The sequence below is a fragment of the Temnothorax longispinosus genome, chromosome 8 (assembly GCF_030848805.1).
Source record: "Temnothorax longispinosus isolate EJ_2023e chromosome 8, Tlon_JGU_v1, whole genome shotgun sequence".
NCBI classification, from domain to species: domain Eukaryota; kingdom Metazoa; phylum Arthropoda; class Insecta; order Hymenoptera; family Formicidae; genus Temnothorax; species Temnothorax longispinosus.
Window position 1 is genome coordinate 9,047,709 of NC_092365.1, and position 11,803 is coordinate 9,059,511.

Genomic DNA, 11,803 nt, shown 5'->3' on the forward strand with positions numbered 1-11,803 from the left:
GTTATAATATAATGTCGTATATTATTATATAAGGCTTTATATTTAAGTCTAAGTTTGTGTCTTTTAATACTCAAAATAACTGCAATATTTTTCTTGCTAAATCGCAAAGAAAAAGAGAAAAATAAAAGAAAAAAGGGAATTGTTATAAGTGAGGGAAAGAGAGAGAAAAAGAGAAATGTGTAGTTTTTTGTTACCGATTTTCTGGAAACCGATTTTTTTAATTTTTCTAATTCTTACGAGTAAAAAAATTAAAAAAATCGGTTTCCAGAAAATAGATAACGAAAAACTACACACTCTATAGCACTCCCCAGAAAATTCTAATAACTAAAAACAGCCAAACATACACCACCCGTAAGAATTTTATATAATAGTTGTTCGGCGCTCGCCTGTATATATTAGATGTCCGTGTCATTAGTAATTGTTGTACCTATTAGTTGATAAGTTGCGCGTACAATTAATGTACAAATTCGTATTTTTCGTGACTCGCGCGAGACGTTGGCGGATCGCGACAGATAGCAACACTCGCGCGACTCACCCGACTCGTGCTGCCCGCCCACGGGTGGCCCGTAATTATTTGGAACCATGAGTACTCGCTCCGGCCGCTATTCGCAGGTGCGCGAGCCGAGAAGTACCGTGGGAGGATTCGCTGTTCAAACGTGGACTCGAGAACACACACTGGCTTTGCGCTCGCACATTTTCGGAGTAATCGAGTGAACTCGCAGTTTCGGAGCTCGACAAGTCGTCTCAGTAATCTCGGGCTTGAGTGCTTGCCTCTTGCACATGTGCCTGCTATATCGCCTGCTTGCCGTATTGCACGTTTTGCCTGCCTGCCTGCCGCGGCACGTGAGTGCCTGCACATCCTACCCTGCTGCACGCCTTCCGCTCTCCATCACCACCGGGAGGACCGGACGCCACGAGGCCACCGCAAGAACATCGGGCAACGATACGGTGAGTCGCTTTTCGCTTGCTTTTCGCTTTATTTGCCTAATTAAACTTGTGAGGGGATTGCCCCTCTGGTCCTTCGAACCGCGAAATCTCATCGACCGATCGCAAATCCGGGGCGATTGACACCCCCCCGAGCAATAGTATAGAATATTATATGGCTAAATCTCTTTAAGTATAATTTTATATAGTCATATATGGTTTTATATACTAGTATATTATCATGTGTCATCATGTAAAAGTATATTTATAAGGTTAAAGATAATCATATATGAATATATACTCTATAATGGATCTATCCATATAAATTTGTATAACTGTTATAAATATTTTTCTAGTATATTATTTTACTTAACAATATCAAATTAATATGAAATATATTATTTCTAGTTTCAGTTTACACAATTGCGTTTTAAATATTTTCGTAAACAGTGAACAGTAATAATTCATGAAAAAAACTGTTTTATATAATATATATTATAGTTCTTATAAACAAATATATTAATCGTATTATTTTGCAAACATACCTTATAATTTAAACTGAAAATAATATAATCATATATGAAATCTCTTACGAAAAAAACACCCAATTTTCGGTGTAAAAATACCATCAAAAAGACAATTAAAGGTTTGGTGTAAATTCGGTTCGTCAATTGACGGTCAACACCGAAATGAGGGTTAACCACGAAAAGAATCCTCAAATAGGGTACCTTCAAATGAATGTAGCCCCCAAATAAGGTACTCTTTAATGAGGAAATTTACCCGACATAAAAAAAATTATATTTATTTTGAAAACTACTTTTTAACTAAATTTGTTTCTTAAGAGATGCAACTTATGATTATAAATATTTTCTCGTACTTGAAAAACACATTCCTTGATGGAATTCGAACTTCGAGACCTCGGGACCTCTGGATCGTGAGCCAACCGTCTTACGTGGTAGACTACTTCTTAATTTGATGTAAGTGTTATATATAGTCTACATGTGTCATAATCAGCGCAAATATATAATTTTTCAAAAATTCTTAAGAAACAAATTCAGTTTAAAAAGAGTAATAAAATTTCGAATCGGATATACGAATATAATTTTTTCTTAATGTCGGATGAATGTCAGAAACCAGTGCCGGCTCATTACAAAATAGGCCTATTAGGCCAACGTCGCGCCGCGCGATCGAATAATGACAGTCTTGATGTGTGTATTAACTGTACGAAATTTTACACACTTATATGTATATGTAGAAACTTTTATTCCATAAAGCACATGTACATTATTTCGATTAGGACCTGATTATATTACCCTACCAATATTTCATTAAAGTAAGAATACATGTCCTGATCGGGACCTGCTTATGTATCCCCAAATTTGGGGATACAAAATTCGAGTGTCGATACCATGAGCATATAAGACCGCTTCTTATATGAATATATAAAACATTATAATGGTTTTTTTTCCCGGGTATTTATATGCGATCATATATGAAAATTTTTGGTCGAAAATCTGGAAATAAGATCCAACTATGAATATTGGTTTAAAGTTGGCTTATGGTATCGTATATGTAAATAAATGTTTTTTGGTTTAAGATCTACGCGAAACGAACAAGTTTTTGTCGAATCCAAATATCATCTCGTTGAACAAATATAGAACGGCACAATCATAATTAATCCTAGAAGGGTAAGTGACTATACATAATACGTGTTTAAAAATAAAAAAGTATATTAGCATTTTTTTAGAAACTGTATCAGTTAATTATTGTTTAACATTTAAAGAAATAAATTAAAAACCTGAAAAATTATTTTAAAACAGAAATTTGATAAGTAAATTAAAAACTGGTAAAAAATATAAATATAAATAATAAAATATACAAAAAAATATGGAACGAAAACATGATTGTTCTTTGAACGATGGAAGAAGCATAACGGAGAATGACGTTAAGGGGATGCTGGAGCCGTCTGTTTTACCGGCATTTTTTGTCGGCACGTAGCGTCGTATTAATTTGACAGAATTAAAAATCCTTCTCCAGAATTGCAGTACATACATTAATCATTCGGGGAAACTCTGATTTTATATAGAAAACGAGAAAAAATTACGGAAGTACAGATTTCCTTATCCTACTTTTATCCCAATATGGCGTCTCGAATTGCGGCGAGCTGTCAGCTCGTCACAAGATGTATTTCATATAAGAGATATACCATTAGTACGAACGCGAAAACAAGTTCCCCCGAATTGCACAACAAGAAAAACATCGATAAACCCTCCAAATCAAGATTTGGAAGCGTAATATAAAAGTATAATGTCGACGTGCATCGTGCGTATGTGTGCGTGCAATGTAGCGTGCTATCCTTGTCTATATCTTTGTCTATACAAGGACAGATATAGTTCGCCGGTCTTCTTTACCGACGCCGATCGAGTTCGGCTACGGCTCCAGCATCCCCTTAATGATATTAAGAAAGATGAATTTGCAAATAATATTGCAAATGAGAGAAAACAAGAGACACATCGAGAAAGAGAGAGAAGAAAAAAAAGTTGAACGAATAAAAAGACTACGACAAGATCCTTCGTATAGTAAACGAGAAAAGGAAAAGAATATTCAAAGAAAAAAGACAAAACGACAAAATGTAGTGTATAAAGAAGCAGAGAAAGAAACAAATCTGCAAAGAATAACACAAAAACGTCAAAATCGGGCGTATCAAGAAACAGAGAAAGAAACGAATCTGCAAAGAATAACACAAAAACGTCAAAATCGGGCGTATCAAGAAGCAGAGAAAGAAACGAATCTGCAAAAAATAACACAAAAACGTCAAAATCGGGCGTATCAAGAAGCAGAGAAAGAAACGAATCTGCAAAGAATAACACAAAAACGTCAAAATCGGGCGTATCAAGAAGCAGAAAAAAAACGAATCTGCAAAGAATAACACAAAAACGTCAAAATTGGGCGTATCAAGAAGCAGAAAAAGAAAAAAATCTGCAAAGAATAAAAAGTGTTCGAAGAGAATTGTCATATAAAAAATTAGAGAAGGAAAAAAATGTAAAAAGAATGAAAATTACAAGAGAAGATACAGATTACCGGATAAATGAACAAATTAAAAACAGAGATAGGATTATTATTTTGCGTGAGGATTTTAACTTTATCGCGAAAAAAAGAAAACGCGACATTGAATGCAAGAGATTATTAAGACTCGACAATTTTTTTAGATATCGAGAAAAATACAGCAATTCTATTCATAACAAGATTAAGATTGGCCTCAAAGATAATGAATATTATCATAATGTATTGATAATGAACTTTTTGTAAAACAGAAAATTAGGTCCAGGTATAGTATGTTTGTGTTGTGAAAATTTGTTTTTCTTAAAATCAGTAGAACATTTTAATATTAATAAAATACGAAATAAGTTTAGTGGGACAAAAATGGCTATTAATGAATTTATTAATAAAATTGTCAATAACTCATCTGAATACGGTTGTTTGACATGTAAAAGATATATTACATCAGGAGATGTTCCAAAAACAGCAGCAAATACAGATTTAAAATTTCCAAATGTGCCAAAAGTTGTAACTAGTTTGACAGCACTTGAAGAGCGAATGGTATCTCCGTATATTCCGTTCATGCAAATTAAAGCATTGCAACCATATGTTGTTAACCCTCAATTATCATTAAAGGGAAGTATAGTTAATGTTCCAGTTGAAATTAATGAAATGGTTAATGGTTTACCTAGAACTTTTGATGAAATGTCAACTATTCAAATAAAGCTGAAAAGGCACGTGGAGCACAAGTCTGATTACATGTACAAAACTATTAAACCAGCTAAATTTGTGAGGCTTTGGAATACTTACAATAAACGCCTTTGTATCAAAAAAATAATGTAAACATTGATGAGAATTTTTTTAAAAAATATAACAGAAACTTAACTGTAAAATTGGAATTTATTGTCGATAAAGATGATAAAAACGAAAGATGCATTAATACAAAAAAGCATAATGTAGAAAATCTAGAAAATAAGTCGGATTCAGAAGAGTCCGAATATTTCGAACCAAATGATGAAGTTCTTATTGTCGATAGGAACAAAGAAATGTCGACAAATATTCAAATTATAGCTCCGGGACAAGGCAAATATCCAATACCTTGGCACTTAACCGAAAATATTGATGAATTGTGTTTTCCAAGAATATTTGGAGGAGAAATTCTAGACAAAAGGAATAAATTGACGTACTCACAACGAATTAAATTTGAAGCAAGGTACAAAGATAGAAGATTGTGTCAACCTACAAGAATTTTATTTATGGCTAAACAAAAATTAGAAAAGTCAGTAATGTCCAACATAAATATATGTTTAAGGAGAGTGAAGAGAAACAATAACTTAACTGCTGGAGAAATTAAAGACTCTAATTTTTTAAATGATTCTATCCGTTATAATGATGGATACAAATTTTTGAAACAAGTACGTTCGTCACCCTCGTATTGGGAAAACAAGAAAAAACATTTACTTAGTATGATTAGACATTGTGGTATTCCTTCAATGTTCTTTACGGGTTCCGCATGTGAACATAAAAACTCTAATTTATTGAAAATTTTGTACAAAATACAAGAAAATAAAAACATCAGTACATATGAAGCAATACACTTAGACATGGCAGAGAAAACAAAATTGATAAGAGAAGATCCTGTGACGTGTGTCAGATATATAGAGGAAAGATTCAATTTGATTATGTCTATATTACAGAATGAATATGGCCCATTTGGAGAAAACTATGTAGTTGACCATTTTCAGAGGCGAGAATTTCAAGCAAGAGGTACAGTTCATACACATAATCTTTTATATTGCAAAAATGCACCGATTTACAACGAAGAAAATGAAGATGCGAATAAAAAGTTAATACAGTGGATAGATAAAATCATTACATGTGTTTATGATAATAAAAATCCATTGATACGTTTGCAAATACATCGGCACAAATCAACATGTTACAAAAATCGAAAAAATAAATTTTCATGTCGATTCAATATTCCAATGTTTGTAATGAAAGAAACTATGATTCTCAAACCACTAGAAGAAAATGAGAAAACAAAAAATGATAAAACCAATAGAAAAAAAATAAGAAATTAAATGCAACTATTTTTCGAAAAAAATATACTTGTATCTTTCGAAGACATGTTGAAACGATTAGAAATGACGGAAAAGAATTATATTCAAACAATTAGAAGTACGTTATCAAGAACTAAGATATTCTTGAAAAGACAAAGCAACGAAGTTGCAATTAATGCGTACAATAAAACCATATTGACTCTTCTTGAATCAAACATGGATATATAATTTGTTTTAGATCCATACAGTTGTGCTTCATACATGATTAATTATGTCACAAAAGTTGACGCAGGACTATCACGATTACTAAAAGAAGCAGCAAAAGATTTAGAAAATGGCAATTTGAATATTAGACAGAAGTTTAGAAAAATCGCAAACGTTTTCATAAACGGTAATACTATGTCTGCACAAGAAGCTGTTTACCATGTTCTTGGCCTACCACTTTTATTATGCAGTAGAGCTGTTGTTTATATTAACACAGCACCGCAAAAAGAACGTGTTTGTATGTTAAAAAATGACAAACGTTTAAAAAAAATGAGTGATGAATCAACAGATATATACTACAAAAATATAATTGATAAATACGAGAATCGGAATTATCAAAAATTATCTGATGTTTGTCTTGCCAAATTTGCAGCGAACTATGAAGAGAAAAGAACTACGTACCAAAGTGATAGTGAGAATGAATATAATGAAAACATTGAAATTAGAGAACGAAAAAAACAGAAAACTATTAGATATCGTCGTTACAAATTGCAAGAAGACCGATATAATTATTTCAGAGAACAAGTTTTGTTGTTCTTACCTTGGAAAAATGAAACAGATAATGTGGAGACACAAAATTGTGAAACACTTTATAAAAAAAATATTCATTTAATTGAAAAAAACAGAATAAAATTTGCAGTAATAGGTGATGCAGAACTTGACAATGCGTTGGCTCAGGAGCAGCAAGATCAACAAGATGTAGAAGATGAGGAGGTAGAATCTTTCATGAATATAAAAATTCCGAAAGAGCAAGAGATAGATATATTCGGCCAAACAGGTGTAACAGATTATTTGAAGGACACTAAACGAAAAATAAGTAGTCCACCTAAATCGACCAAAGAAGAAATGATGGCGACAACAGCGTCATATTGACTTGATACGCATGAACATAAATGAGATAGAAATCATTACCGGTTATAAATCTCCCTCAGTACCTAGAACCATGTTTATGCACGAATTGAGTAATATTTTAAGCAAATCTGTTAATAAAAAAAAATTATAATAGGTGACTTTAATTACAACTCGTATAATAAAGGAGGAATTTTAGAAAAACATTTAAATGAATTACAATTTAAACGTGCAATTAGTACCCAAGTGTCAACTACAAACTTTAATACGCAGATAGATGTAATATTTATATCGGAGGAAATATTCAATTATAATGCTGGAGTATACGAAACTTATTTCTCAGATCATAAACCTATTTTTATCGGATTAAATGAGCAGAACAAGAAACTAATATCAAATGTAAAGATGTCCGAAAAATTAAAAGAAGAAAATTATTCTAACAAAAATAAAAATTCAGAAGAACATTTATTCAATGTAATATCTAAACAAACTAATGAGGCATTTAGGAAAGATAATAAAAAAAGTATAAAAATAGCAGATACAGTAAAGATTAATCCACCCCCACAAACTTTAGAAGAAAACGTACTAGAAAAAAATTCGTGGCTAGATGACAGACCTTTAAATAAAATTATGAAAATAATAGAAAATAACACTCAATTTAATCGTGTTGATATATTATTTATTTCTGGTTTACATTGGGCTAATCCAATTTTTACCCCGGATGTTCAGATTGTTGGAGGTTGTCAGGCTGGCAACCACTGGCATTGTATTTATTATGACGGTGTAAAACTTCATATATGTGACAGTTTGTATTTTGAGACGCACTCTTATGACAATCTAACATTAGTTGAACAAAAATACATAAAAAAGCGATATCCTAATTTAACCCAGAATAATGTAATATTTGAAAAAGTTACAAAGCAGCCGGACCTAGCATCATGTGGTATATTTACAGCAGCATTTGCTATATCAATAGCAAGGGGAGAAAATCCATCTATTAAAAAATATTCAACAGATATGATAAAGATGCGTAGGCATTGTCTAAAGATTATTAAAGAAAAAAAATTACTGCCTTTTCCGGAAAAATAATAATTTAAATTTAAAGGATATAATACATACAGAATGATACACATACACACACTTATTGTAATTTCACATATTTTTATGTTGAGTTGTAAAGACATTATGTCTCTGCAACATCGTGTTTGAATAAGACATCGTGTCTGAACAAGACATCGTGTCTGAACAAGACATCGTGTCTGAATAAGACATCGTGTCTGAACAAGGCATCGTGTGTGAACAAGTCATCATATTTATCATAAAGACGAGTGTGTAAAAAATAATAATAGAAAATAATCGAATTTTTATATGTATACATATATACAGTAAAAAATATAATGATAGAGAAAATATTTTATATTTTCTACTCTGTCTCTAGGAGTATATGTATAATAATATATATATATATATATTTTTTTTTTATTTTCTTCTCTAACAAATAAATTCAATATTATAGTTATAATCATTAAAAAATTTGATTACATCCTAATATTATTTTTTAGTGGACTAGGCCTACAGGGAAAACCACTTAAAAAAAACGCGTCAACAATAGTACCTCATAGGTGACGAGCAAATCTATTGTCGTAATTTTACAAACGTCGGTTAACTTTAAACCTTAATTTACTCACTAATCTCACTATCTCTTTCTAAGAGGAACAATTAGAACATCTCAAGTCTCAATAAATGAGATTTCAAAAAATAATGTTTTAAGATAATAAAAAAGTGTGCAAGTAGAAACTTGCACATTGCTTCCTCATAATTTTTAAATGTGCAAGTAGAAACTTGCACATTGCTTCCTCATAGTTTTTAAGTGTGCAAGTAGTAACTTGCACATTGCTTCCTCATAATTCTTAAGTGTGCAAGTAGAAACTTGCACATTGCTTCCTCATAGTTTTTAAGTGTGCAAGTAGAAACTTGCACATTGCTTCCTCATAGTTTTTAAGTGTGCAAGTAGAAACTTGCACATTGCTTCTTTATAGTTCTTAAGTGTGCAAGTAAAAACTTGCACATTGCTTCCTTTACGTTTTTAAGTGTGCAAGTAGAAACTTGCACATTACTATGTCACAATTTTTAAGTATGCAAATTATTTTTAAGTGTGCAAGTAGAAACCTGCACATTGGTTCCTTATAGTTTTTAAATGTGCAAGTAGAAACCTTCACTCACAAAGCTTCCTCTATGAGGGAGCCAAAACAAATAAATACTAATAAAATTATACATCGAATAAAATACAAGCTTCCTCATAGAGGAAGCTTTGTGAGTGAAGGTTTCTACTTGCACATTTAAAAACTATAAGGAAGCAATGTGCAGGTTTCTACTTGCACACCTAAAAACTATAAGGAACCAATGTGCAGGTTTCTACTTGCACACCTAAAAACTCAAAAGGAAGCAATGTGCAGGTGTCTACTTGCACACTTAAAAATAATTTGCATACTTAAAAATTGTGACAAAGTAATGTGCAAGTTTCTACTTGCACACTTAAAAACTTAAAGGAAGCAATGTGCAAGTTTTTACTTGCACACTTAAGAACTATGAAGAAGCAATGTGCAAGTTTCTACTTGCAACTTAAAAACTATGAGGAAGCAATATGCAAGTTTCTACTTGCACACTTAAAAACTATGAGGAAGCAATGTGCAAGTTTTTTTATACCTTTTGAGAAAATCATTGTGTTTGGCGCTCGCCATATAATGCATATATGTATTATAATCATTAGTTTAGTCTCGTTCAATTTTATGCGCTGTATTTAATCGTCTTTCGAATATCTCTATTCTATATATCGTTTGATGTATGCCGGTGACTCGTGCGAAACGTCGGCGGATCGCTTGACTTGATCTGCCTCGCCTGCTATCTCTGCCTGCTTGCTTGCTGCCTTGTCTTGCCTGCTTTGCCGCCTCGCTTAACGACCTCGCCTGCACGTGCGGCCCTCGAGCTTAAGGGAAGGACGGATCCTCCAGGAGCCGACGGTACTCCGAACAGTGAGTCGCATCTCGCTTTATTATCTTTCGCTTATATTTCGCTTTGGGGAGACGTTACACACCTCCCCTGGTCCTTCGAGTTTCGCTTTCTCGCTAATTCGGGTACGGCTCTACCGCCTCCCGAGCACACTGTATTTTGATTTTTTTCTTTAGTTATTCTACCAATGGTAGAGTTTCAAACTTTATTTGGTGTCTCGGAGACCCCAGTGTATGCATTTAGAGTTTAAGAAAAATTTCATAAGTAGTATGTAGTAGTATTATTTAGTTTTATAACTTATTAGTTCGTAACAATATTATTGATTGCGTTAACAATGTTAATATTATTTTAATATTATATGTAACAATACTATTAAAAATAATTCAATAAAATTTAATAAAAATTATTAAAATGGTTTAGACGACTTCCGGTTCCGGAACATAGAAGGTGACAGGTGTGAACATAGCGGAGATAAAGAGGTAGAAAAGTGCGATACAGAAAGGGTAGGAGAGAGCGGGAGTAGCGGGACAGCAAGGGATGGAGGTGTGAGACGGCGGAGGTGAAAGAGTTAAGTGGGGGAGAAATCGGTTAAAAGGTGAAAAGTGAAGAAAGTGGCTGGAACGAAGTGACAGCTGAGGCATAGACGGTAAGTAATATAGAGGGGCGACAGTACGTAGGAAAGAGGCGCAAAAGTGGGCATAGACTAGCTCAGTCTTAGAAGGGAAGCTCGGATATAGAAGGAATAGTAGGACGTGCACGCAGCCATAGGATACAAAACAAGAAAGAGGGATAGGCAAATCAAGAACAGCGGATGGATAAAGAGAAGGAAATAGAATCAGAAAGTGTACAACAGGGAGATAAAGGAAAGAAGGGGGAAGGCGAAAGCGAGAAGAAAGCGAGAGGCAGACCAACGAAGGCGGAGGAGCTAGCCAAATTAAGAAGAGTGGACAGTACAGGATCGGTTAAGGAATTCTTTCAGAAGAGTGAGAAAAGGAAGAGGGAAGAAGAGGTGGAGGAAGCAGCGAATGCGGAGGAAGAAATTCTAAAAGAATTTAACGCACAAAGAAGGGTCAACAGATCACCGCCGCCCAAAATCAAAAAAGAAAAGCAGGGAAAAGAAAATATGGCGACGGAAGAATTACTGGAGAAGGTTAAAGAAATTTTGAAGAAAATGGAGGAACAAGAGGGAGAAAGAAAGAAAGATAAGGAGGAGCAAGAGAAAGAAAGAAAAAGAGATAAAGAGAAAATAAAAAACGAAATTAAAGGACTGAGGGAGGAATTGAGGAGAAGCGAGGAGATATGGGAAAATCAAAGAAAGACTCTGGAAGGAAGAATTAAGAATTTAGAGGAGAAGGCGGAGAAGATAGAAGTAAACATGTCAATGAGTGAGGGAGGGGAGATAATAAGGAAAATGAAAGAGATAGAAAGAAATATGGAGATAGCAGAAAGAAGAAGGAGGAGAGTAAACATAATTGTAAGAGAAGAGAAAACAGGAAATGAAAAGGAAAGAAAAGAAAAAACCGAGAAGTTGATAGAAGAAATAAATAGTTCGAAAATGGCCATCGAGGAAGTACAAGAAATTGGACATGGAGAATTTAAGATGAAGGTGCTGAGATGCAGAAATTGGGGAAACAAACGAGAGATAATGATGAGAAAGA